This window comes from Pan paniscus, chromosome X (genome assembly GCF_029289425.2).
Source record: "Pan paniscus chromosome X, NHGRI_mPanPan1-v2.0_pri, whole genome shotgun sequence".
Lineage (NCBI taxonomy): Eukaryota > Metazoa > Chordata > Mammalia > Primates > Hominidae > Pan > Pan paniscus.
Window position 1 is genome coordinate 65,095,621 of NC_073272.2, and position 27,884 is coordinate 65,123,504.

Genomic DNA, 27,884 nt, shown 5'->3' on the forward strand with positions numbered 1-27,884 from the left:
ATCTCCTTGAAGAGAACAGACGCCAAGCATTTGTTCCTACTCTGGTAGGGACACACTTGGGATGACCCAGGTTACGGTTAGCAGGTGCAAGTCTTATATAGTTCCTTCAGTTCACCAGCATATGGTTCCAGTGGTCATTTATCCTCTGAGATCAGCGTAGTTGTGGGTTGGTAACAGGGCCACTGAGGGCAGAAGTGCCTCCTGCTTTGGGGAGGACTCATCTCAGCTGGCAGAATATGAGCTGGAAAGCCTTTCAGGGGCCCAAAACCTCAGGGACTGACTCTTCCAGCATTTTGAAACTCTCTGGTGTCCAAGTTGTTGTTTTGAGACTCGTTTCTGAGCTGTCTGTGTAAAGGCATCTGTGCCAGGAGCATGATGGTGAGGCTGGTGAGTCTGCATGGCTTCAACAACATCTTCCACACCCTGGGTATATTGGGTGCACAGGGCCCAAATGTGGGGTGAGATTCTGAGCAGAGGGAGGAAGGGAGGAATGCTCTAGCACCACTACCTCAGACCTTCCCTTAGCAAAGGCCATCCTCTAGGAATGGGGAAGCTGGGGAAGGTGGATTTTCTCATCACCCTCCTCCCCTTGCTGGGAAAGCATTAGTGTGCTCCATGATAGGCAGTGTGGCTTAGTGGAAAGACCCCTGGCCTTTCTGTTAATATCTGGGGGATCTTAGGCCTCCTCTGGGCACTTGAGTTAGATGCTTAACACTTGAAAGAACCTTGGTCTGGGATTCAGTCACCCTGGATTCTCACTACAATTCTGTCCCTAACATGCAGTGTGACACTGGGAAAATATCTTCATTTCCCTGGAACTTATTTTTCCCATCTGTAAAAGGTTTGTACTATTAATAGATGCCTAGCACTTTGCTTCAAGAGTCAGGACACCTAAGTTCTAGTCTCAGTTCCAATTTGCTACCAATTTGTTGTGTGACCTTGTTCAAATCACTTTGGGCCTCATGTAAGTTTTCCCACCTGTCAGTGGAGAGGGATGCATTTGGATCCAGGGATCTCTGAGGTGCCTTCCTGATCTAACATTCCATGTGTCTGTGCTTGATGACCCAGAGTAGTTTCCATCAGGCCTAGCTGCCAGCCCTTCTGAATGCATTCTTTGAGACCAATGAGTAGGTGATTTTGGACAGCATGAGTGTCCTGTCAGACATATTCTACCCATTGGGTAAGTAACGCATGGGAACCTGGGCCTTGACATCACTGTTTCCTCAAAGTCCTTCTTTGATGATGCAAAATGTGCAAAGGGAATGACTGCATGTGTTTTTGGGGGTACATGGGGCTCTTCAAATGTATTCCGTGGAGGTTGTAGGTGGGTGAACCAAGTGTACAGAGCATGGGTACAGTGGAGAGATGATGACTCACACTCTGCCTCTGAGACCCAGGTCCACATGCCACCCTGGGAGGCTTTGTCTGACCCTCACCACTACCACCTTCCCTCCAAGGCAGAATCAAATTAGCTCCCAGAGTCTTTTCCCCAGCCCTCTAGTGCAGGGGTCATCAAAATTTTTCTGTAAAAGGCCAGAGAGTAAATATTTTCATCTTTGTGGGCTATATGGTCTCTATGACAATGGTTCAACTCTGCCATTGCAACCACAGACAACATGTAATTGAATGGGCATGGCTATGTGCCAATAAAACTTTATTTTCCAAAACAGCCTGGGTGCGGTGGTTCACGCCTGTAATCCCAGCCACTTGGGAGGCCGAGGTTGAACCCGGGAGGTGGAGATTGCAGTGAGCCAAGATTGTGCCGCTGCACTCCAAAGCCTGGGTGACAGAGTAAGACTCTGTCTCCAAAAAAAAAAAAAAAAAAAAAAAAAAAGAAAATCAAACAAAAAGAAAACTTTATTTTCCATCTAGACTTGGTCCCCAGCCTATAATTTTCCAACCGCTGTTCTAGTGTAATACTGAGCCCTATGAATTATGGGCATTTTGTGTTCACGTTTGTTTCCTCTACCACACCAAGGGCAGGGATAGTGACTTAGTCATCATTTCTTTAACCTCAGAGGCCCACCCAGGGACTGGAAATTTTCAACTCAACTAATATTTATTAAATACCTACTATGTCTTCAGCTCCCCTCTGCCACCCCGCTATGTCCCAACATCATACACACGCAGAGAACTGAAACATGGGAAATGTCTGTTGAATTGTTTAACTTAAAACATGCATAAATAATTTTTGAAGCTGGGTGATGGGTTCATGGGCCTTCATTTTACTATTCTTACTACTTCTGCATAGTTTTGAAAACTTTCATATGGAAAAGTTTTAAAAAAGAAAAAGAGTATAAGACAAAGAGCCAGAAGGAAGGATATCACACAGACCTAGGAGAACTTGCAAAGCAACATAAAGCATTAGTACTTGCAAACCAATCTGCTGAGCACATGTAGGAAGTACTGGATGTGTATAGGTAAGCACAGAGGGTGAGAGTCTGTGTGAATGAGTGTGGTTGTGTGTCTCTGTGTCTGTATATCATTATGTGAGTGTGTAAAGAAACATAGTTATGTGTGTTTGCAAAGGAGGCTTCATTGTGACAGATTGTGGACATGTTTATGTCCAAAGGAGATGAATATGAATGTTCTGAGTGTGGCTAGATGTATATGTACAGGTTTAGTTGAGTGTATGCATATGTAGTGTGTGAGAGTCTGTATGTCCAGGTGTGTGCACTTGTGGATATTTTATGATAGTGTATGTGTGCGTCATACACACATACATCTTCGGGGGAGGTAGGTACATATGTTTCTGATCAAGGAGCAAGTTGCATGTGAGTATTTAATGGTAAACTTGTGTGTGTGTGTGCCAAAGGAGTAATGGTGACTTACTCAGGGCTGTGAATCTGAGTGTACTATGTCCTCTACTGCTTGCCTGGGGAGCAGAGGTTGAGTGCTACAGAAATAGGCTCTCATGGCTGGGCTGGGGCCCAGGCACACAAGGCCCTAGACACATAGCCTTAATCTGCACAGGAGGAAGGCTGTGTCCACGCAAGAACTGTCGTCATGTTTAGAAACTTGGTGGGTAGTCTGGAGAACAAAGGGAATGTGACCTTCTTCCATGATCAGATTTGCCACAGGTTTATTCCCCTGCTCTTTCTTCCACCTCATAGATAAGAATAAGGAAGTGGTGAAGGTGAACTCACAGCCCTCAGCTAATTTCTCCTATGTTCCCCTCTCCCTGCCCCCTTCTTCCCCTTGCAGCACCCCCAGTGTCTATGAGCAGCAAGCTCCAAGTTGGCCTCTAAAGTCACTGGATGCTCTGTTCCCTGTGGTTGTCTCAGGCCTGTTACTGTAAGCAGGGATGCCTGGGCAAAGCCCACCTCTATTCCTGGAGCTCAGCTCACTGAAAACCTAAGTTGGTTGATACCCACCCAACTGCCTTTTCGCTTGTCTCCTCCAGGAATCAAAGGTCTCTTGTCCTATCCTATCCCTTTTCCTTTCTCCCCTTCTTATTTCCCCTGGTTAGGACTGGGCTAGAGGCCCACTATCTTAGTCCATTTTGCATTGCTATACCTAAGACTGGGTAATTTATAAAGAAAAGAGGTTCTGCAGAGTGTACAAGAAGCATGGTGCTGGAATCTGCTTCTGGTAAGGACCTCAGGAAACTTTCAATCATGGCAGAAGGCAAAGGGGGAGCAAATGTGTCACATGACGAGAGAGGGAGGAAGAAGGTGAGGGGGTGTCAGGCTCTTTTAAACAACTAGCTTCCAGGTGAATTAATAGAGAGAGAACTGAATTATTACCATGAGGATGACGCCAAGCCATTCCTGAGGGATCCACCTCCATGACTCAGACACTTCCCATTGGGTCCTAACTCCAACACTGGGGATCAAATTTCAACATGAGATTTGGAGAGGACAAAAAGCCAAACTGTATCAGCCACCTTACCCCCTCCTCCCAGAAAACAGAAAAAGAGGCCAGTGCATGTCTAAGGGGAGAGGAATTGTTGGAGGATTATCAGAGCCTGGGGCCAGAGCAGTTGCCTGACTCCCTCACATCAGCTCCCTTTTCTTGCTCCACAGACTGTCAAACTCACCTTCTTCCACTGTGCCTATTTCCTCCAGTTGTCAGAGCTCTAGAAGTTCTTTTGCCAGATGGCCTGGGATAGAGACCTGTGGGCTCTGCAAATGTCTGAAAGTCCTTTATAAGGGTGGATTTAATGGTTGAGACTGGACAAGGTTTTGGTCAAGGGTCTGGGCTTTGGATTCTCTTTTGCCTCTCTGGGATCCCTGGGGCCCATGCTAAGGACCCATGACATGGCAACCAGGGTGCCTGACTTGGCCCAAAGATAACTGCGCCTTAGTCCTGAGTTCAAGCCTGTCTTTGTCTCCTTTATATAGGCAGAAAATGATGTTCATGTTCTGCAAAGTGGACATTTTCCTCTACCAGGCCATCAACCATATTCATTGCAAGCAAGCTGATTTAGGCAGAGCTGCAGGCAGTCTGTATATTGATACACAGATTTCCTCTTCCACATCATCTCCACCTTTCAGTTCCTGACACCCACAAAGCTCCTTCCTCTATTTTTTTGGGCTGTTTACAAGTCTTGGAAGGTCTAATTCTCTCCAGCCTCTACCTAGAAGTGAAAATATAGGGATAGAAAACTGGTTTAGGATTTTGGATAACTTAAGTTTCATCCTTCCCAATTCTGCCACCTGATGCAAATCTCTTTGCTGCTCTGGCCTCAGTTTCCTCCAGCTATAAAATGGATTCATTGTAAGTTGCCCTGCCCACTTCCCAGGGCAGTTGGAGAACAGTCTTTGAAGGTTGGGTATTGACATGTCTGCATGCAAAATAAGCTAGATGACATGTAGACCTGGTTTCCTAGAGAAATTAGATTGTGGGTATCAGAGCACTGAACAATGTATCTGGAAGGTGAACATCCTTGCAGAACAATATGCAAATGATTTCTCTGGTCTTGAGCTTGAGAGCACAGTTAATTTTTGAAATATTCTATATAGCCCTGCTCATAGCACATTGCCTGTTTAGGGAAATTCCTAGTCCTAACCTGAAACTCCTTCTCAATTTGTTACCACATTCTTCTAGGGTTTTGAGCCTGGCTCTGGTTGCTCAAGCAACATTTGGGAACCTCTGACTTGAAGGAAAATGACTAGCAAAGATGTTTCCCTAACCTTTTCATTCTCTGCTTTTTTTTTTTTTTTTTTTTTTTTTTTTTTTTTTTTGAGACAGTCTCACTCTGTTGCCCAGGCTGGAGTGCAGTGGCACGATCTCAGCTCACTGCAAACTCTACCTCCTAGGTTCAAGCAATTCTCCTGCCTCAGCCTCCCAAGTAGCTGGGATTACAGGCACCCACCACCATGCCTGTTTTAGTGGAGATGGGGTTTCACCATGTTGGCCAGGCTGGTCTCCCAGGCTGGTCTCGAACTCCTGACCTTAAGTGATCCACCCGCTTCAGCCTCCCAAAGTGCTGGGATTACAGGCGTGAGTCACCATGCCTGGCTCATTCATTGCTTTTTGATCCTTTGAGGATATGCAGTCAACTCGCTGTCTTATGCTGTTTCCAGGGTTCTGTTTAAAAAGGGGTGTGGCACTCCTGCTTGAAGGTGAGGCCTGAAAAGTGGGAACAGTGGGTTATCTGGATTGCTGGGATGAGGACAAGAGGACAGAGTGTGTATAGAGTCCTCATTTGCTTTTTCAGGGCCCATAATTTGGGTTCTGCACCCTAAAGCTGACTACTCCAGCATCCTTTAACATGGCTAGAGGAGTATTTAGGGGCTCTTTATCCCCAAATGTGAGATAAACTGTGGCTGACTTGCTGGAGCAACTTCCCTTTAGGCTTCTTCACCTTCAAGTCAGTGGTGGTGGAGAGCAGAGAGGAGCATTGACCTAGACAGGCCCTGAGATTATTTTTCCAGAGATAAGTGTCTATCTCATGAATGCACAGTTTATCAGGACCCATTCATTAGGTTTCTTCTGGGTGGAGTGTTTTCATGGAAGTTGGAAAGGAGCCTTCACACTTTGGTCTCCTGCTCACTGAGGAGGCAGGACCTTTGTATCCAGATATTGAGGTGCCATCCTCTAGTTAGACTAGATGGCAGTACCACATGGGGTGAGGGGTTGTGGGGGTGGCCCCAGGCTGAGGGTTCAGCTTCATGCCTTTTTTAAAGCTCCCTCTGTACAACCTTCTCTTTCCCTTTTTTCCCTTAACTTCTTTTGTCTCTTGATTGTTACTCACTCCTCTCATTCCCCAACAGCCCTCTCTACCATTCTTCCATTGTTTTGCTTCCTGCCTATCATTCCCTGGCCATAAGCATCCAAAATGAATACTCGGCTGGGTGTGGTGGCTAACGCCTTTAATCCCAGCACTTTGGGAGGCCGAGGTGGGTGGATTGCTTGAGGTCAGGAGTTCGAGACTAGCCTGGCCAACATGGTGAAACCCAGTCTCTACTAAAAAAAAAAAAAATTAGCCAGGCATGATGGTGTGTGCCTGTAATAGTAGCTGCTTGGGAGACTGAGGCAGGAGAATCACTTGAACCTGGGAGGCAGAGGTTGCAGTGAGCCGAGACGGTGCCACTGCACTCTGGCCTGGGGTGACAGAGCAAGACTCTATTTCGGAAACAACAACAACAACAACAACAACAAAAACCTAAAATGAATACTCACAAATGCATTCACTTATACCCAGCTGTACAAAAGATGGCTCTCTAATTCCTGGGGGAAAGCCAAGCAAGGTGAAGAGGATACAGATGTTGTAGAGCAATTCATTGCTCCCAAGGTCTTCAAAACTCAGCAGAGGTCCCAGTGAGAATTCAGGGATCAGGCTAGCCAACCTCGGTTGAGAAAGACCCCATGTCCTTCCCTTCCCTTCCTTTCCTTTTTTGTTTTTTCTCTTCCTTATTCTTACTCCTTTGAAAAATTCCTTGCTTTCCTTTTCTTTTTTCTTTTTTTTTTTTTTTTTATTGATCATTCTTGGGTGTTTCTCGCAGAGGGGGATTTGGCAGGGTCATAGGACAATAGTGGAGGGAAGGAGGGAAGGTCAGCAGATAAACAAGTGAACAAAGGTCTCTGGTTTTCCTAGGCAGAGTGTTTGTGTCCCTGGGTACTTGAGATTAGGGAGTGGTGATGACTCTTAACAAGCATGCTGCCTTCAAGCATCTGTTTAACAAAGCACATCTTGCACCGCCCTTAATCCATTTAACCCTGAGTGGACACCGTACATGTTTCAGAGAGCACAGGGTTGGGGGTAAGGTCATAGATCAACAGGATCCCAAGGCAGAAGAATTTTTCTTAGTATAGAACAAAATGAAAAGTCTCCCATGTCTACTTCTTTCCACACAGACACAGCAACCATCCGATTTCTCAATCTTTTCCCCACCTTTCCCCCTTTTCTATTCCACAAAACCGCCATTGTCATCATGGCCCGTTCTCAATGAGCTGTTGGGTACACCTCCCAGATGGGGTGGTGGCCGGGCAGAGGGGCTCCTCACTTCCCAGTAGGGGCGGCCGGGCAGAGGCGTCCCTCACCTCGCGGATGGGGTAGCTGGCCGGGTAGGGGGCTGACCCCCCCACCTCCCTCCCAGATGGGGCGGCTGGCCGGGCATAGGGGCTCCTCACTTCCCAGTAGGGGTGGCCAGGCAGAGGCGCCCCTCACCTCCCAGATGGGGCGGCTGGCCGGGCGGGGGGCTGACCCCCCCACCTCCCTCCCGGACGGGGCGGCTGGCCGGGTGGGGGGTTGACCACTCCACCTCCCTCCCGGACGGGGCGGCTGGCCAGGCAGAGGGGCTCCTCACTTCCCAGTAGGGGCGGCCGGGCAGAGGCGCCCCTCACCTCCCGGACGGGGCGGCTGGCCGGGCAGGGGGCTGACCCCCCACCTCCCTCCCGGACGGGGTGGCTGGCCGGGCAGAGGGGCTCCTCACTTCCCAGTAGGGGTGGCCAGGCAGAGGCGCCCCTCACCTCCCGGACGGGGCGGCTGGCCGGGCGGGGGGCTGACCCCCCCACCTCCCTCCCGGACGGGGCGGCTGGCCGGGCAGAGGGGCTCCTCACTTCCCAGTAGGGGCGGCCGGGCAGAGGCGCCCCTCACCTCCCGGACGGGGTGGCTGCCGGGCGCAGACGTTCCTCACTTCCCAGACGGGGTGGCAGCCGGGCGGAGGGGCTCCTCACTTCTCAGACGGGGCGGTTGCCACGCGGAGGGTCTCCTCACTTCTCAGACGGGGCGGCCGGGCAGAGACGCTCCTCACCTCCCAGACAGGGTCGTGGTCGGGTCGAGGTGCTCCTCACATCCCAGACGGGGCGGCGGGGCTGAGGCGCTCCCCACATCTCAGACAATGGGCAGCCGGGCAGAGACACTCCTCACTTCCTAGATGGGATGGCGGCCGGGAAGAGGCGCTCCTCACTTCCTAGGTGGGATGGTGGCCGGGCAGAGAGTCTCCTCACTTTCCAGACTGGGCAGCCAGGCAGAGGGGCTCCTCACATCCCAGACTATGGGCGGCCAGGCAGAGATGCTCCTCACTTCCCAGACGGGGTGGCGGCCGGGCAGAGGCTGCCATCTCGGCACTTTGGGGGGCCAAGGCAGGCGGCTGGGAGGTGGAGGTTGTAGCGAGCCGAGATCACGCCACTGCACTCCAGCCTGGGCACCATTGAGCACTGAGTTAACGAGACTCTGTCTGCAATCCCGGCATCTCGGGAGGCCGAGGCTGGCGGATCACTCGCGGTTAGGAGCTGGAGACCAGCCCGGCCAACCTCCTTTTCTTTAAATATGACAAAGGCTCCCTCACCAGGGGTGACTTTCAAGAGCAGGGCCATGCAAGGAATAAGAGGACTGTGTGGAGATGGCTCTCTCCTCCTCACAATGTTTCTTTAACTGAAGAGAGAGCAAGGAAACTATTTCCATTCCTACTGCTTCCTTAGGTCTCCCCAGGAACAGATGGTTACTGTCAAAACCAGTGAGTGGATAAGCTGGTTGAGAGGAAGCCCCTGCTAGCAGAGTATAGAGGGCTGGGCCCTGGATTAGGAGTCCAGAGCCCTTTATATATCCATGGGAGGGAGGTAAACAGGGAGAGAGGGAGAAGGAAGCAGAGGGAGAGAGAGGGAAAAGGAAGTAGTATATTCTAAGCTATTTCCTACAGAATCTTTTTCTTGCTTAGATGTAAGTCCAGGTCTGGCAAGGGCAGGGTGGGCAGAGGGAACAGTGGTGGGCAGGGGATGGGCACAAAAGTGCCTCTGTCCTCTGTGCTGAGGATTCAAGGTGAGGTGAGAACCAGACTTAGTGTCTCCATGAATCAAAAATATGGAGTGGAAAAGCAAAAAATTTAGTTGAAGGAACTTTTTATTTGGTAAGCTTCATGCCAAGAAGCTCAGCTGATTGTTTTCCACTAAATCAATCAGGTGAACCAATTTGACCAAAACGGACCAAATGGTCTGCTTAGTTTTGATGTCATGTAAACAATAACTTCTCCCTGGGCCCCAGTTTTCCTACTAATACTAGTCTTATGTATGATGCCTATTACTTATATAATAGCAACACTATAGAATTATTTCTTAGGTTGGTTTCTCTGGTTCGGGATACACTTCTCCCCCACCTTCAATTCCAAAACAGCTGCTCAGAGCTAGAAGAGAGCTGCATTCCTTTTTTTAAACAGCTACTCAGAGGTAGAAGAGAGCTGCATTCCACCCCCCACACACCCTTTTTTTATTTTATTTTTTTTTGAGATGGAGTCTCACTCTGTTGCCTAGGCTGGAGTACAGTGGTGCAATCTCGGCTCACTGCAACTTCCACCTCCTGAGTTCAAGTGATTCTCATGCCTCAGCCTCCCCAGTAGCTAGAATTACAGGGGCCCACCATCACGCGCAACTAATGTCTGTATTTTTAGTGGCAACGGGGTTTCTCCATGTTGGCCAGGCTGGTCTCAAACTCCTGATTTCAGGAGATCCACCCATCTCGGTCTGTCAAAGTGCTGGGATTACAGGAATGAGCCACCGCACCTGGGCATGCATTCCTCCTCTTAAAATTTCATTCTTTGACATTCCAGTGAAGGATGAGGAGTTTATCTGCAACATGGCAGCTGTTAACCTGGAAGGTCTGCACAAAGTGGCCCAATTGTAGTAGCATTCCAGTTGGGATCAGACCCCAGTGCTGCCTCCTCTAACCAGCATCCAAACTTCTAATCCTAGGCTGGCTGGATATCCTTCAAATCTTCTGGGTTCCATGGAGTTGGTTAGACTTTTCCTTTCCCTCCCACCTCCAGTCCTACCCCATCTCTCCCATCCTTTACCTGGCCCAGACACTTTTCTAGGATAAAGGCTTATTTTCAGCACTCTATCGCTTGTTATCTCTTTCTTTTTCTCAGGTGATTTTGCCCCCTCCCGCCTTGAGTCTTGATTTGGCTACAACATAAGAGGATGTCTGATGCAAACTAGCTAAAACCATGTAAAAGCTTTCAACTTGGGAAACACTAAGCTCCCCAAAGTCAGGTGCCAGCTCCTCTCTAAAGCCCTGGCTTCCTAGTTCAAGCCCCATACCTAATAGGCTATGGGTTGAGGACAAAGTTTGCCTTAGATCATAGAGATTTCCAAGTTGCTGCAGGTGTTTGAGTACCTAGTCACTGGAAATGGGCATTGAGGGGTAGGAGGAGTTGGGCCTTGATTATCAAAATGTGATTTTGACTAGAATGATCTGAGATCTATCCAGCACTGATATTCTCCGTCTAATCAACTTCATCTCTCTGAGCATCAGTTTCCTCCTTTGCAAAATAGAGATAACTCCGCTGGGTGTAGTAGCTCACACCTGTAATCCCAGCACTTTGGGAGGCAGGAGGATCACTTGAGCCCAGGAGTCCAAGAGCAACCTGGGCAACACAGAGAGACTCCATCTCTATTAGACAGACAGACAGAGAGAGAGAGAGAGAGAGAGAGCTCTCCACATCCTGCCAACTTCACAGAGCTATGGGGGTGCTAATTAGATGGCCATCCAGGTGGTAACCTATTATGGCCAGATTGCCCTGGTATTCTAATTTTTAGATGTTGAAAAGTAGCTGAAGTATATGGAATACTCCATGGATGTAAAGAGGTTAGATAACAAGTATTAGAATCATCCGAGCTCCAGAATCAGCATCCCTTTGGGGTGAGGGGACAACTCCAGGGGACAATGGCATTGTATGCTCCAGGTCTGAAGAGGGGAATGGATGGAAGAGAAACTTGTTGTCTGAGCCCTTCATGTGTGGAAAGTTGTCTTGCTTTACTCCTAGGAGTTCCAAGCCAACCAGGAAATTGATTTCTAAGATCACTTCATTTAAACATCATTGGGCTGCATAAATTCCATCTCAGCCCACAAAATATGCTTTGACCCCTGCCTAAGCTCCTGTTACCCCTACTGGTCTCCATTTTCCCTTCACTTATTATCCTTTCCTCCCCTCACCCAATTTTCTAAGCACCACAACCAGCCTGCCAGCAGCCAGCTCACTCAGGGCCTCATCCTTTGGACAAATTCCTAGAACTCACGGCCCAGATGGGAGAATAATGAAGATTCATTTACCCCAGGACTCTTGCTTGATTTGTTGTTGAGCCTCTGCCTGATTTTCAGTCATCAGCCCCCAATTTTATTCCCAGAGCCAGCAAGGGCCAAGCCTCATTTTCCTGGGGGCCCAATTCCTCCCCCATTTTCCTTCCATCCAGGCTTCAAGCCAGAGGCCAAACGGGGGTCAAGGATGACGGCTCATTGGCAGGGCCAAGCAGGTGGCCCTGCCCTAGGTTCAGCCCTAGGGAGCTTCTTGTTTTCTCCTGAACTTCCAAGAATCTCCATTCCCAGATGAGGCATGCTGTCAGATCTTGGCATATGACACCAAATATGTCCCCCTTTCCCTCTTCTGCCTGAGTCTAAATGTCCCTTTTCCTTTGACCTACAATGTAGAAGATTCTTGCTAAGAGCTGGATGAGGAAGGCTTCAAGGGGAGGGGCGGGGCGGGGGGTGGTGGGTCGCATCAACTAGAGTGCAATTCTATGTGCGAAGAGGGAAAAGCCCAGCTTCCGAACCTCCAAGATAGCTTGTTTAAAATTTCTATTGAAAGAATCTAGGGGTATTTACCTCTCAGCTCTGGACGCTGAGTTTTCAGACCTGCATATTTTGGGTAGAAGGGCCTGTGTCAGGCTGTGAAGCCAGTTCCTGGCAGGCCAAATGTGGCAAAGAACCATTCAGTAAAGCAGCCAGCCCAGCAACACAGGCCCAGGAGGCAGCTTCGGAGCTGGTTCAGCTACAGAAGGTCTGAGACGCCTCTTCCAAGCCCCTTTAGGAAGCCTGACTCTCTGGCTTTCAAGCTGCCTGCTGTCCCCAATCCCTCTCTTTCTGGTGCAGACACTGAAGAACACGGTTGTCTCTTGTTTCCTGCCTGGAGCAGCTGGGGCTACTTGAATATTCTGCGGGATATTCCTGGAAGGTGACCTCCCTGTATCCTCCTCTTTCGGAGACAAAGGCAAAGCAGGATGTGGTTGGGAATTACACTTTTAAGGAACAGGACCATTAGGTGACGCTAAGCCTCTTAGCCACTATGTGGCGCCATTTACCCATTTTTCTGTGCAAGGTTAGTGGGCGGTGGCTACACGCAAAGCAAACCAAATATCAAAACTCGAAAACTTTTCAGGGATCTAGTTCTGACTAGGCTCCTAATATGTTGAGGGTACTTGGGCAAATCTCTTGACCTCTAGGAGCCTCAGTTCCTCATTTTGTGAAATAGGAGACAGATGGTGGGGGGGGTCCCTGAAATCCCTTCCAGCTTCATAATTTTGCAACTATGTGAGTGAATTCCCAATGAACATCCAAGTGATGCAATTTTGGGCCTTTGGGTCACACACAGGGTGGGTAAAAAAAAAAAAAATAAAAGCGCACAAGGGCCAAGGCATGGGTTTGGGGGTGAGGGTGAGAAGGGGGTGGTCATGGAAGCAGGGATCCTCTACAACACATGGGCCAGGATTTTTCTTGAGCTTTCCATGGCGCTAGGGAAAAGATAAGGAGCCATTCATTTGCTTAGTAAACATTGATCACAAACTAGATGCCAGGCACTGTGTGATAGAGGCAAGGCTGCGGTGGTGGGTGGGAGAGAAGTGAATGGTGGGTGGGACACCAAGATGAGTAAACCTCAAAGTGTTTACCAGCCAGTGGGGAATAGATGAGTAAACAAATAACCAGTACACAAGGAAGAATGGAGTCTGTGCTAAATAGAACTATAAACTGCTGGAGGTGACAGGGAGGAAGGAGGGATATATTCTGACCAGATAAGAAAGGTCTCACAGAGGAGGAGCCATTTTAACTGGGCTTTGAAAGATGAACAGATGTCTGTGTGTGGTGGGGGAGGGGTTTGGAGAAAGGGAGAGCAGGAGGGGGAGGGAAAGGCAGGCATTCTGGGCAGAAGGAATGGCTTAAGGAAAAACAGAGGGATGGGTACATTATGCTGTTTTGGCGGAATAGGGAGTAGTCTGAGGTGGCAGGAGAGACGGAGTGGGAAAAGAGTTCACAAAAATGGTTTGGGGCCAGATTCTGGATTTACAGAGACTTTTCACCTGGCCAGATAAGGTACAGAGCGTATGGGACAGGCTCCCAAGATATGGACAGAGTTCTAGCCCTCCCGTATGGAGAGGGCAAGACCCAGTACTTCACACGTATACAAGGCCACCAAGGGATAGTTAAGGTGAACAAGGCAGGCAAGCCTGACTGAAAGTATAGTAGATTAAAGGGGAAGGGAGCCTGAGAGGGCATTCTGAAGGAGGGCAGTCTTCCAACAGCGAGTATTCCACTCGCCTCTGTCCTAAAACCTACATAGTAGAAACTTTTAAAAATTATTTAACTTCTTCTTCTTATTATTTTTTTGAGACAGAGTCTCGCTCTGTCACCCAGGCAGGAGTGCAATGGCATGATCTCAGCTCACTGCAACCTCAGCCTCCTGAGCAGTTGGGATTAAAGGTGCTCACCACTATGCCTGGCTAATTTTTGTATTTTTAGTAGAGACAGAGTTTTACCATATTGGCCAGGCTGGTCTCCAACTCCTGACCTCAGGTGATCCACCTGCCTCAGCCTCCCAAGGTGCTGGGATTACAGGCGTAAGCCACTGTGGGTGGCTTATTTAACTTTTATTTTAGGTTCAGGTTTGTTATATAGGTAAATTGCATGTCACGGGGGTTTGATTGTAGATTATTTAGTCACCCAGGTAATAAGCACAGTACCCGACAGGTAGTTTCTCAATCCGCTCCCTCCTTCCACCCTTCACCCTCAAGTAGGCCCTGGTTTCTGTTGTTTCCCTCTCTGTGTCCATGTGTTCTCATCATTTAGTTCCCACTTATAAATGAGAGGATGCAGTATTTGGTTTTCTGTTCCTCATTAGTTCACTTAGGATAATAGCCTCCAGTTCCATTCGTGTTGTTGCAAGGGACATGATATCACTCCTTTTAATGACTGTGTAGTATTCCTTTTTTTTTTGGAGACAGATTCTTGCTCTATTGACACGGCTGGAGTGCAGTGGCATGATCTCGGCTCACTGCAACCTCCACCTCCTGGGCTCAAGGGATTCTCATGCCTTAGCCTCTTGAATAGCTGGGGTTACCAGTGTGTACCACCATGGCCAGCTACTTTTTGTATTTTTAGTAGAGATGGGGTTTTGCCATGTTGCCCAGGCTGGTCTCGAACCCCTGGCCTCAAGTGATCCACCAGCCTTGGCCTCCCAAAGTGCTGGGATTACAGGCGTGAGCCACTGCATGCAGGCTTTTTATGTCTACATAGTATTCTATGGTTTATATGCACCACATTTTCTTTATTATTATTATTATTATTATTATTATTATTGAGACAAGGTCTGACTCTGTCGCCCAGGCTGGAGTGCAGTGGCATGATCTCAGCTCACTGCAACCTCTGCCTCCCGGGCTCAAGTGATTCTCGTGCCTCGGCCTCTCAAGTAGCTGAGACTACAGGCGTGTGCCACCACACCTGGCTAATTTTTGCATTTTTAGTAGAGATAGGGTTTCACGATGTTTCCCATGCTGTCTTGAACTCCTGGGCTCAAACAATCCTCCTGCCTTGACCTCCCAAAGTGCTGGGATTACAGGCATGAGCCACCGCACCTGGCCCCACATTTTCTTTATCCAGTCTATCATTGATGGTCATTTAGGTTTATTCCATGTCTTTGCTATTGTGAATAGTGCTGCAATGAATATAGGCATGCATGTGTCTCTATAATGGAACAATTTATATTCCTTTGGTTGGGTGTATACCCAGCAATGGGATTGCTGGGTCGAATGGGAATTCTGTTTTGAGTTCTTTGAGAAACTGCCACACTGCTTTTATTTATTTATTTATTTATTTTGAGACAGGGTCTCTGTTACCCAGGGTGGAGTGTAGTGGCATGATCATAGCTCATTGCAGCCTCAGACTTCTGGGCTCAAGTGATCCTCCCACTTCAGCCTCCCAAATTGCTAGGATTACAGGTGTGTGCCACCATGCCTGGCTAATGTTATTATTTTTTTATTTTGTAGAGACAGGGTTTTGCTATGTTGCCCAGACTGGTCTCAAACTCCTTGTCGCAAGTGATCCTCCCGCCTCAGCCTCCCAAAGTGCTGGGATTACAGGAGTGAGCCACCATGCCTGGTCCTACACTGCTTTCCACAGTGGCTGAACTAATTTACATTCCCACCAGCACTGTATTCACATTCCCTTTTCTCCACAGCCTTGCCAGCATCTGTTATTTTTTGGCTTTTTAATGCTAGCCATTGTGACTGGTGTGAGATAGTATCTCACTGTGGTTTTGATTTGCATTTCTCTAATGATAAGTGATGTTGAACGTTTTTTCATATGCTTGTTGGCTGCATGCGTGTCTTCTTTTGAAAAGTGTCGGTCGGACGCGGTGGCTAATGCCTGTAATCCTAGCACTTTGGGAGGCTGAGGCGGGCGGTTCACGAGGTCAGGAGTTTGAGACCAACAATGTGGCCAACATAGTGAAACCTCGTCTCTACTAAAAATACAAAAAATTAGCCAGGCGTGGTGGCAGGTGCCTGTAGTCCCAGCTACTTCGGAGGCTGAGGCAGGAGAATACCTTGAACCCGGGTGGCAGAGGTTGCAGTGAGCTGAGATCGCACCACTGCACTCCAGCCTGGGCAACAAGAGTGAAACTCCATCTCAAAAACAAAACAAAACAAAACAAACAAACAAACAAAAAAAGAAAACTGTTCATGTCCTTTGCTCACTTTTTAATGGGGTTGTAGTTTTTTGCTTGTTAATTTAAGTTTCTTATAGATTGTGGATATTAGACCTTTGTTGGATGCAGAGTTTGCCAGTATTTTCTCCCATTCTGTAGATTGTGTTTACTTTGTTGATAGTTTATTTTTCTGTACAGAAACTCTTAAACTAGGTCTCATTTGCCAATTTTTATTTTTTAATTTTCTATTTTTGTTTTTTTTATTATTATTATTTTATTTATTTTTGGAGACGGAGTCTCGCTCTGTCGAGCAACCACCGCTTCCCGGGTTCAAGCAATTCTCCTGCCTCAGCCTCCCGAGTAGCTGGGACTAGAGGCACACGCTGCCACACCTGGCTAATTTTTATGTGTTTTTAGTAGAGACGGGGTTTCACCATGTTGCCCAGGCTGGTTTCGAACTCCTGAGCTCAGGCAATCTGCCCGCCTCAGCCTCCCAAAGTGCTAGGATTACAGGTGTGAGCCACCGCTTCCGGCCTTATTTTATCTTTTGAGACACAGTTTCGTTCTGTCACCCAGGCAGGAGTGCAGTGGCACAATCTTGGCTCACTACAACTCTGCCTCCCAAGTTCAAGCGATTCTCTTGCCTCAGCCTCCCTAGTAGCTGGGGTTACAGGCGCCCACCATCATGCCCAGCTAATTTTTGTATTTTTAGTAGAGATGGGGTTTCACCATGTTGGCCAGGCTGGTCTCGAACTCCTGAGCTCAAGCGATCCACCTGCCTTGGCCTCCCACAGTGCTCGGATTACAGGCAATTTTAATTTTTATTTTTGCAATTCCTTTTGGCATCTTGGTAGAAGCTTTAAAGATCTGACCTATGAGGAACAAGAAGAGGTCCTGCTTCAAGGATGGAAGAGTCGTTCCAGGAAACCTGGCAAATTTCCTCTGCCGTGGCTGCATTTGCAGGACTAGTCACCAGTTTGTTTCCAGTTAGACCTCACCAGCCCGCGGCAAATAGGAAAAGGCTGAGGCATTATGGGAGCTGGCATCAATCTAGTTAGGATAATAAAGCAGGTGGGATTTAGGTCAGTCTTAAGGAAAGCAGAAGACTGTATTCTGAAGAGTGAGAGATCTGGTAACCGTAAGAGGTTATAACTTGTATTTGTTCAATAGCCGATGAGTGCCCACTCAATGCCAGGAGCATGGCCGGAGGGAGGAGTATGAAAAGTACTCTAGGAAAAAAAAACCAAAGCAGGTTATGAGAATGCAGAGGACAGGACCCTGTCTTGGAGGAAAGGCATCAAGGAAGGCTCCCACAAAGTGGTGAGACATTAGAGATGGATATGGAAGAAGTAGTTGATATACAGTTGGAGGGGATAGAGCAGTGTCCCGAAGAAAAGCACCATGCATGAAAGAGACTGGCAGGTTTAGGGAAGCAAGAAGCAAATGCGCTGGAGTGGTTGAGGAGAAGCACAGGTAAGGGGAAGGGAAAGGGGGCGGGCAGAGAGAGGGAGCTGATGCTTCTACCCTCCCCACTCTGAAAATCTCCAAGTGCCCAAGTTCTTATTTGCCATTTTTTGTTAAGAATCCAGCTCCGTAGAGCTGAACTCAGGGGTCCCTGTATACCTTTGTGTTTGTCACCACTCCCCTCCGCTCTCATTCTAGCCATGAAGTCCACTGAGGAAACCATCCGCTGCACCAGCCTTACAGCAAGTCAGTAATGAAGAGGGAAGAGGAGCCAGGAGCCTGCTCGCATGTCTTGAAACTCTCAATTCTGCTCAGCCCTGGCTCTGAGGGAGGAACAGGCTGAAAAGGAAGAGTTAGGGAGGTTGTTGGATTGTGGTAGGAATTTTTATTCCTCATAGAAATTTCTGGTCTGGTGAAGGGAGAGAGGCATGGAGGCTGCGCCAAGGGGTGGGGGCTACCTTGGAATTTAGATTCATCTGGGTGATCCATTAGCAAACTCTCATTAGCAAAATAGGAGACTGGCCCAATCCTCAGGGATGGGTCCTGGAGGCAGGAGTCGGGGAAGGGTGGAAGGAGGGGCTATGGCTTGTCTCAAAAGGGCTGGGGTATCTGCCAGTTCTGGCACAGGCCACAGGCAAGCAGGATTCTCTCTTGTTCCTCTACCCCTCCCCTTCTCCAATCTCTATCCCCTGCCTTGGCATGAGGGCCTCTAGAGAAAAGAAAATAAAAATGAGTGGGCAGAAACAGCTGGATACAGTCAGGAACACATCTGGCCTCCCGGACTGTCTCCTGGTCCTTGTTTTGCTTCTCCCCCCATGCCCCTTCCTCCTCTGCAGGCTTCCGATAGGAGGACTGTAGCATAGCTGGGGGAAGGGTGGGGAATTAGAGTGGGGCTGGGTGATGGGGGAGAAAGTTGTTCTAAATATTAACTGGTCTTGTGAGATGTCTTCTTGGCTGGAGCCTGACCACCTAACTTACTGTTTTTCCTCCAACTGCTGCCTCCTCCTTTCCCTCTGCTGCAGGCTGGAACTAAGGGCGGCGGGTGGCGGCGGGAGGAGGAAGGAGGAGAAGCAAAGTTGGCCAGGGTCCTGCTGGCTGGGGGCCAGGACTGCCTCCCTAAACAAGCAGGCGGGGGCACATATAGCCCTGGGTTGAGTTGTTGCCCTTACTCATCTGGCCACAGCAGGAAGAAGAGGCGCCCGGAAAACCTTAGCTCTTGGCTATCTCTTCCCTGAGCACACCCTGGCCTTGGGGCCTGAGATCTCTCCATGCAGGGGCAACCATGAGCTCCGGGGGCAGCAGCAAGGCTGGCCACACCACCCGTCAGCCACCTCCAGCCCCGCCGCTCAACCAGCCATCAGTCCCTTAACTGCCAGTGTTCGTGGACCATGCAAAACAACCAAGTGAGTGAACAGGGGCTGGCTGGGGGTTGGGAGAGGTTCCTGGACAGGGAGTGCCAGCCTGTGCCCTCTTTTTTTGCCCTCAGGGACAAACATGGGAGGTTTAGGCAAACTCTTCTCAGGGGGTAGGGGACACTGAAATGTTGATCAGTGTAGGTGTTTTGACCCCCACCCCCCAACCATTTGCTTTTCTGTGTTCCTCTTGCCCTCTCTCCCTCTCTCTTTCTCTCTCCTCTCCCAACTCCCCACTCTGTTCTTATTCCTTTCTATTCTCAGGCAAGGGACTCATTAAGCCCAAAGCAATTTTAGGGTGCCCAGTGGAGAGACTCACAGAGGCTGCTAGTGCCGATGCTGCTGGTGCTGCTGCTGAGGAGTGCCCAGGACCAGGTGCCAGGGGAGTTGGAGTCAATAACCACCACTGTCAGATCTACTGACCCCCAAGCCAGTTTCTCCAGTCAGGTACCTCCTACTCCCTGTGGAGGCCTGGGGATCTCTAAGGCCCTACAGCTTCCCTGTCACTCCCATTTTCACTCCACTCTCTATCCCCTGCACTTAGCCTCCCTTGGTGGCTCTTCCATTTACTTCTTTCCCCACCCCACCCCACCCCAGTCCCAAGTTTTCAAAGTGATGACAGAAGATTAAGAGACACCCCATTCCTATCTTGGCCATTTAGTCTGCAGTTGCCTGTCTGTAACTTTCCCTGCTGTATACAGTGGCACAACTATTCTCTCAGAGCCACCAGGTGCCTCCCAAGAGCCCCTGAAAGACATCTGTTTCTAGGCTAGGCTGGTTTTTCTCCTGGAATCGCTGGGCCCAGGAGAGACTGGCCAGTCACTGTGACCACACTTGAGAGCTCACTGTCCTCCTGATTCCTGAAGACCCAGGAGGAAAAGGCACTCCAGCTCCCTGCCTGGGTGCCTTGGCTGTCACATCACTTCTGTGGCTCTCAGCCCCCTTTCTGCCCTGGCCAAACCTGGGAAGGGAGAGGAAGGCAAGAGGGTCATGTCCTAACCCCTGTCATCCCTCCTCTTGCCAGTAGATCCCAGCCAGCCTAGAAGCAGGCTCACAGTTTTCCATGGAGGGCTTGGATAATAAACTGATCCTGGATGTTGGTGGCATACGCCACCTGATCTACATCAGCACCATGAGGGCCTTTCCAGGTACCCGCCTCTACAAGCCGACTGAGCCATCCCCACCTGGCACCCCAGCTGCTCAGGGCCCACTGGTCCAAGAGCTTTTCTTTTCTTTCTTTCTTTCTTTTTTTTTTTTTTTCTGAGATGGAATTTCGCTCTTGTTGCCCAGACTGGAGTGCAATGGCACAATCTCGACTCAATGCAACCTCTGCCTCCTGGGTTCAAGCGATTCTCCTGCCTCAGCCTCCCAAGTAGCTGGGATTACAGGTGTACACGGCCCTGCCCAGCTAATTTTTTGTATTTAGAGGTTTCACCATGTTGGTCAGGCTGGTCTGGAACTCCTGACTACAGGTGTGAGCCACCAGGGCCGGCCAAGAGTTTTTCTTTGACTGTAATCCTGAGCTCTTTGGCTACCTGCTGGGCTACTACCATATTCAGCAGCTGCACTGCCCTGCCAACATTTGTTGGGATGTCCTAGAGGAGGAGTTGGCTTATTGGGGCCTGGCGGAAGCACCCCTGGCACCTTGCTGCTGGCTCAAGCTAAGTGGCAAGGAGACCCATACCCAGGACTTTCTGTCCTGGGAGGCCTGTGAGAATGCCTGCATGCGTGAATGCCTTCTGCTGAACCACACAGAAGGCCAGGGACTGCAAAATACTTGGAAACCGTGGCTCTGGGTGCTTCTTGACCAACCTCAGTCTTCCTTAGGGGCCAGGGTAACTCATTAACAGTGTGTGGCACCATGCTAGACACTCCTACCCCCGAAGGACGCTCCCAAAATGCCACAATGGCTACACACTTGGCATGGTGCTTGGGACTCGAATCTATAGACTTCTGGCACAATTTGAGGGCATCCCTCAAAAAGGGAAGCCAAGGGTGGAAGTATAGTTAGAGAGGTGGGGATGCTGGCAAATGGGATTTCTGACAAGCATCTTTTTCTCTAGTGCCTTTCCCTGATCTCCACACTCTTGGCCATGTGTACCCTGGGCATCTTCTTCCAGCAGACGGAAGTCCAGCTGGATTACTTCTCTGGCAACTTCACTACTATGGAACATGGGATGGGGGTGGGGGAAAACCAGCAGCAGCAGTAGCAGCAGAACAACGGTTTTGTTTACCACTGTGCCCCACATCTGCTATACCTGGAGCTGCTCTGTCCCCTTTGGTTTGGAACTGACCTCTTTGCCTGGACCATTTCCTGCCCGAATAAGGTGTGCTTCCTGTGTAGCCCTCTCAATCTAGCTGATATCTTCTGTTTGTTGCCTGCATTGGTGGAACTGGTAGTAGGTGACAAGGCTGTATGGCAACTCTATCTTAGCCTAATCCTTGGGGCCATTCATTCTCTCTATGTCCTCAAGCTGGTTCGTCTCCTGGGCTTCCTTGAAAAGTCCTTGGCCATGAGAGTCCTTGTTCATACCCTCCATTCTTCCTGGAAAGAGGTGTGTGCCTTTCTCCTGATTTGGGTGGCTGATATCTTGTCCTTTGGCTTGCTCTTCCTCTATGGGGAGCTCTTAGGCATGTGTATCTCAGGTCAAAGTGAGCCCCACTTGGGAGACATCTTTACATGTCTCTGGTGGACTATCATAACTCTCACCACTGTCGGCTAGGGAGATGTCTATCCCCTGTCTGCTCTGGGCCAGCTCACTGCTGCTGTCACAGCCACTGCAGGCATGTGCACTGGTATCTTGTTGGTTCCTGTGCTCCTGGTCCACTTCCAGTGCTATTATGCTGTGGCCCTGGCTCGCCAGAAACTAAGGCCCAGTAGGACCCTGTAAATAGGCCTATTGATCCAGAGGGATGGACCCCACTTTCCCTTCTTTCCTTTTGCCAGTTTCTGGTTACAGATAAGAAGGAGCCCCAGATCATGGCAATTCCTGCTAGTCAGGATCAGCTAACCATTACCTGCAGGTCATACTTTTCCCTATTATCAAGGGGACACCCTGAAGGAAGGGGCCTGGGGCAAGGCTAGCTAGGCTTCAGCTTTCCCTTGCCCTACCCCAGGCCTTTTTCTTAACCCCGGAGTGACCAGAAAGGATAGAAAGTAGTTCTTCCTGGATTAGCGTTATATCTCCCTCTCAACTAGTTCTCCCCTTCCATCCCCTCATCCCTGCCCTTGCCATCTAGACTAGGGTCCAGATGAGAGACTTCTGAGTGATGGTAGCCATAGGATTATCAACATCCATTGCCTATGAGTATTAATGGTGATTGTCTGTGGGTATTGATAGTTAATTGTCTGTGAGTACCTGACAGCAACGGGTTATGGCTATTGATGACAATTGGTACCTTCAGTGCCCAAGCATAGCCAGATTGTAGCATTGCTCCCCCTACTGCTCCTGGGACAAATGCTCCTTAGAGCTGTAAGAAGGCCTTTGAAGGTCCTCAGAGACTCCAAGCAGATGCGGGTCAGTCAGGTCTGAACCAAAGTACTCTAACTGCATGATATCCTCTTCATCCCTTTTTTTTTTTTTTTTTTTTTTTTTTTTTTGATGGAGTCTCGCTCTGTTTCCAGGCTGGAGTTCAGTGGCGCCATCTTGGCTCACTGCAACCTCTGCCTCCTATGTTCAAGCAATTCTCTTGCCTCAGCCTCTCGAGTAGCTGGGACTACAGGCACGTGCCACCACACCCAACTAATTTTTGTGTTTTTAGTAGAGATGTGATTTCACCATGTTGGCCAGGCTGGTCTCGAACTCCTGACCTCGTGATCTGCCCACCTCGGCCTTCCAAAGTGCTGGGATTATAGGTGTGAGCCACTGTGCCTGGTCTCTCTTCATCCCATTTTATCCTTGCCCACTCGTCCTCATCTCTGTGACTTTTTCATAATATTTTAGATATAGTATTAGCCATCATTAATCACAATGTATTAGTCAATATTAGTCACAATACCTCAGCCATGATAACAGTATGTAATCACCTATAGATATGAAATGTTATCATTGCACATCACATGGACAGGAATGAAGAAACTGGGATTTTTGGCAACAATCGGCAAGCAATTTCCTCTTCCAGATTAAAAAAACAATTTTGAGGCTGGGTGCGGTGGCTCACACTTGTAATCCCAGCACTTTAGGAGGCCAAGGTGGGCGGATCACTTGAGCTCAGGAGTTCGAGACCAGCCTGTCCAATATGGTGAAACCTCGTCTCTACTGAAAATACAAAAATTAGCCAGGTATGATGGTGCACGCCTGTAATCCCAGCTACTCAGGAGGCAGAGGCAGGAGAATCGCTTGAACCCAGGAGAAGGAGGTTGCAATGAGCCTAGATCACGTCACTGCACTCTAGCCTGGGAGACAGAGAGGGACTCCATCTCAAACCAAGACCAATTTTGATTTTGCTTATTTATTAATTCTTTATTATTTTTTCCAAACACTTTTTAGTACCGACAATGGGGCTACCCCAATCCCCGCTGCTACCTTCCCACCTCTTCTACTTTTTTTTTTTTTTTAACTACCTGCATGTTTTTTCCTCCCTCCTTTTCCTGTGGTGCTTCCCACCATACACATCTTTTGGAAATGGCTTCCAGGAGGAAGAGAAGGGACCATCTCAGGTATGACTTCAAATCAAGCCACTGGGTTGTCTGAGAAGTACCCCAAGCAACTAGTCTGGACTGGGAGGTTGAATTGAGTCCTTGCTGTTGCTGAAGCTGTGAGAATAATTCTGTTTAAAAAACTTTTAAATAAAATATCCTTCAAAATATCCTTCAAAGTCTCCGTCCCAGGGTCTGTTTGTGGTTTTTCTGGGAGAGGCTTGTGGGAATCAGCAGTTGTGGGGTGGTGCAATAAACTAATGACAAGACCTTATAGACAAATTATTTTATTTTATTATTTTTTTGAGAGGGAGTCTTGCTCTGTCACCCAGGCTGGAGTGCAATGGCATGATCTCAGCTCACTGCAACCTCTGCCTCCCAGGTTCAAGCGACTCTCCTGCCTCAACCTTCTGAGTAGCTCGGATTACAGGCGCATGCCACCACTCCCGGCTAATTTTTGTATTTTTAGTAGAGACAGGGTTTCACCATGTTGCGCAAGCTGGTCTTGGACTCCTGACCTCAGGTGATCCACCCGCCTCAGCCTCCCAAAGTGCTGGGATTACAGGCATGAGCCACTGCGCCCGGCAGGCAAATTATTTGGTAGGGTAAAAAGCAGTTTGTTATCTTCATTGAGTCTGTTCCTCACAATAAACTATTATCACTCACAGACACCTTGATTGGGAGAGAAAAACTTTTTGTTTGTGTTGGGACCAGGTTGAGGAAGGGAAGGAGACAGGTCTAGGAGTTGCTGGTGGAAACTGTGGGTACTTATCAGGTGGGAGGTTGTAGGCAGAGAGGTTTCCGTTTAAGGAACACTGAGAGAGGATCAGAATTATGGCAAAACATCAAAGACAATCTCGACCTTCTCATTGCCTAGAAGTGAAAGGTGTTGGAGCAATTTGCAACTTTCAGAGACCATTCTAGTCCACCGCCCTTAATTTAGAGTTGGGAAAAAATGAAGTTTAGAGAAGCGGGGGAATTTCCCTAAGGGCACAAAGGCGAGTAGTGGCAGAACTGGGAGTTCTGTCACCTCAGAGCAATACTGTATCAATCTTTGTTAACTCATTAGCATCAGAGGTGGGTTGTTAGAATTTCCAAACAAAAGTAGAGAAGACTGTACCCTGTTCTAGGCAGCAGGAATGGTGGTAGTGGGATGAGGGGATGGTGGTGGGATGAAGTGGTGGGGGTGGGACTAGGATGTAATGGAAAGCCTTGGAAGCTTGAATGAGTAGGCTTGGATATTAGGGTTGAAAGGACCTTTGGGAATTGGTGGCCCCTACTTGGGTAGGGGCAGAGAAGCATAGAATACCACAGAACATTATAAAAATAACCAGATAGAATGTCAGGGCTGGGAGAAACCTGGAACCTCATCAAGTCCAGCTCACTCCTGTTTCAGGTGGGGAAACTGAGATCCAGAGAGAGGCTGAAAACTTGACCTGGTTTCTACAGTGAATCAGGAGAGAAGTAGGGCTGCAACCATCCCTGTCACACAACAAGAAACACTGGCTGCCTTGTTGTTTCCCTTGCATCTGAGTTGGATGATCAGACTTTTTAACCAAGAAAGAGAGATGAGGGAGGGGAGCCCAGTGTTTCATGGCCTGCCTAGAACTACTTATATAATTAAACATTATAGAATGACAGCATGAAAGCCTTAGTATGCACTTGTTTCTGTAACATAACCCTATATCTGAACCCACCCTACACCTCCAGCATATAATGCCCTGCAATACTGAGTCCAAGAAGCCCCTCAAATTTAGTGATACCTCAGGACTGAGACCACAAATCCTCTAGACAGTAGGGCCTTCCCTGAATATCAAGCACTCCCTAGTCTTTCTCATGATTAGGTTCTCACTCTCACACTAAGGTCACTCCTTTTTTCTGCCCAGGCATAAATTTTATCTTCTTTGAGGAGGGAAGGGAGTAGATGGGGATGCTGAAAAGCACTTTAATTTGAGCAGTTCTTGCCATGTCTTTGCCCCTCATGTGAAAACTTCTCAGCCATGGAACTAACTTGTTCCCATACCCACTCTCATAGCACAGTCACCCTCCACCCCCATTCATCCACACCCCTGACATTTACTCACTTTGCCCATGGCAGAGACCCTACTGGCCATGCTCTCTGCACAGCCCTGGAAAGCCTCTTGCTTCTAGTCACTAGGAGAGAAGGTCCAGTCTCCCAGCACACACTTCTTATCTGGATGTCTCTCATTGTGAGGGACTGGGAGGTCTGTAGGCCTACCTCAGCCTGATTCTGGCCCAATCTAGTGAAGTACTCAGTGATCTCTTGCGCCCCCCTCTGGCCTCAGTTCTTTAGCGGTTGCTACAGCAAGTGGTCTAGTTGGGCCTGCACTTCCAGGTCAGACCCATAGAGGGCAACCACTTGCCAGTTTATGAGAAATTACTCTTGGGTGTGGCCTCTTCTTTTCTTCACTTCCTTTTCAGTGCTTGTAAAATTCTAGAACCACAGGCTGTCAGAATCAGAGGGTGTGTTTAGATAACTTATATTTGAATATCCTCATGATAAAGATAGAGAAACAGGCCCAGAGAAGAGATGAGACCAGTCTAAACTCAGACAGTGATTCACTCTGTGGCAGTTAGGGCTAGAATCCACGTTTCCTGAATGCCAGTTCAGAACTTTTGAAACACACGGCCAAGCATCTAACCCAAATGCCTCATTTTATAGTTGTGAAAACTGAGGCCCCGGAAAGAAGTTGACTAAGGTTGTACAGTCGTTGTGATGGAGCTAGGACTCAAACCCAGGTCTTCTGAATCCCAGTCCAGATTCAGAAACATAATGTTAGGCATCTAGTTCATCCTGTTGGTTTTTTTTTTTCTTTATAGATGAAAAGAGTTCAGAGAGGGAATCTAATTTACCTGAAGCCACAGAGTAAATTAGTGAAAATCAGAACCGGAGCCCAAGGCTGGCTGTAGAACTGGGACTGAATGGAAATTGGGGACTCTGACTTCTAGTCTCCAAGAAACCTCAATAACTTAGGGACCCCAGTGTCTTGGAATTAAATAACAGAGGTAGGGATGCAGTCCTTGCTTAAGCTGACTATGAATGAATCCCCAGGAGGCTGGAATCTGGGGCATAGTGTGTACGTGTGTGTGTTGGGAGGGAGGGAGTCTGCTCTGGTCCCCTCCTAAAAACTCTTAAGAAAAGACTCACCTCATTTCTCCCCTTTCAAGGCCTCTGGCTTTGAGAGTGAGAAGATGACTCACTCATTGCCCACAGTTGCCGCTGAGAACATAATTGCTAGCTGGGACATCACCACAGCATCCAGCCATCACATTTGCAGAGTAGTGTCTTGTTTTTGTCAAAGCTCTTTCCTATTTTTCTTTTTCTTTTTCTTTTTTTTTTATTTCAGCTTCCTCAAGCTCCAGGGAGCCAGATGAGGCAGATACCATTACCTCTTCTTTTATAAAGAAGAAACTCATTTATGGAGGGGTGGGGGGAATGAGGGGGGACCTGAACTGGTGTTGGACTGATTGAGACTAAATCCCCAGTCCTCTGATTTCCAGCTTTCTGGAGTGTCTGCATAAATACCCAGAGTCCCAGAGGAGACATCAGTGTCCCTCAAATGCCTGATGACAGCTCCCTCCCTCATTTATTAATCACTGAGCTGGGGCCATATACTGTACTGGGCTTTCATTGGAGACAAAGGTGACAGAGACCCTGCCTTTAAGTGTTCACAATCTGGATATTGATTAAGTCACCACTCTGCCCATTTCAATCCTCAGCTTTCTCTTCTTCTACTAGAAAAATAACCCCAACAGTGCTTTATTTTATTTATTTCTTATACATTTATTTGAGACAGAGTCTCATTCTGTTCCCCAGGCTACAGTGCAGAACTTGATCACAGCTCACTGAAGCCTCAACCTCCTGGGCTCAAGTGATCCTCTCACTTTAGCCTCTTCTGAGTAGCTAGGACCACCATGCTTGGCTTTTCTTTTCTTTCTTCTTTTTTTTTTTTTTTAGACAGCATCCCACTATGTTGCCCAGCCTGGTCTCAAACTCCAGGACTCCAGTGATCCTCCCACCTCGGCCTCCCAAAGCACTGGGATTACAGATGTGAGCCACCTTGGCCCAGCCTTGTTTTATTATTTTTGAGACAGGGTCTGGCCCTATAGCCCAAGCTGGAGTCCAGTGGTGTGATCACAGTTCACTGCAGCCTCAACCTCCTGAGCTCTGGTGATTCTCCCACCTCGCCCTCCCTAGTAGCTGGGACCACAGGC

General features: G+C 48.6%; 1 long non-coding RNA gene across 1 annotated transcript in view; it reads left to right on the forward strand.

Moving 5' to 3' along the window:
- Positions 1-18,666: 18,666 nt before the first annotated feature.
- The window catches only part of LOC129395433 (uncharacterized), a 36,604-nt gene continuing 27,386 nt past the window's right edge, over positions 18,667-27,884 (forward strand). The window contains exons 1-2 of the long non-coding RNA XR_010111341.1: positions 18,667-19,000; positions 19,274-19,456. This is a non-coding gene — a long non-coding RNA (uncharacterized LOC129395433). The remainder of the gene's footprint in view (positions 19,001-19,273; positions 19,457-27,884) is intronic.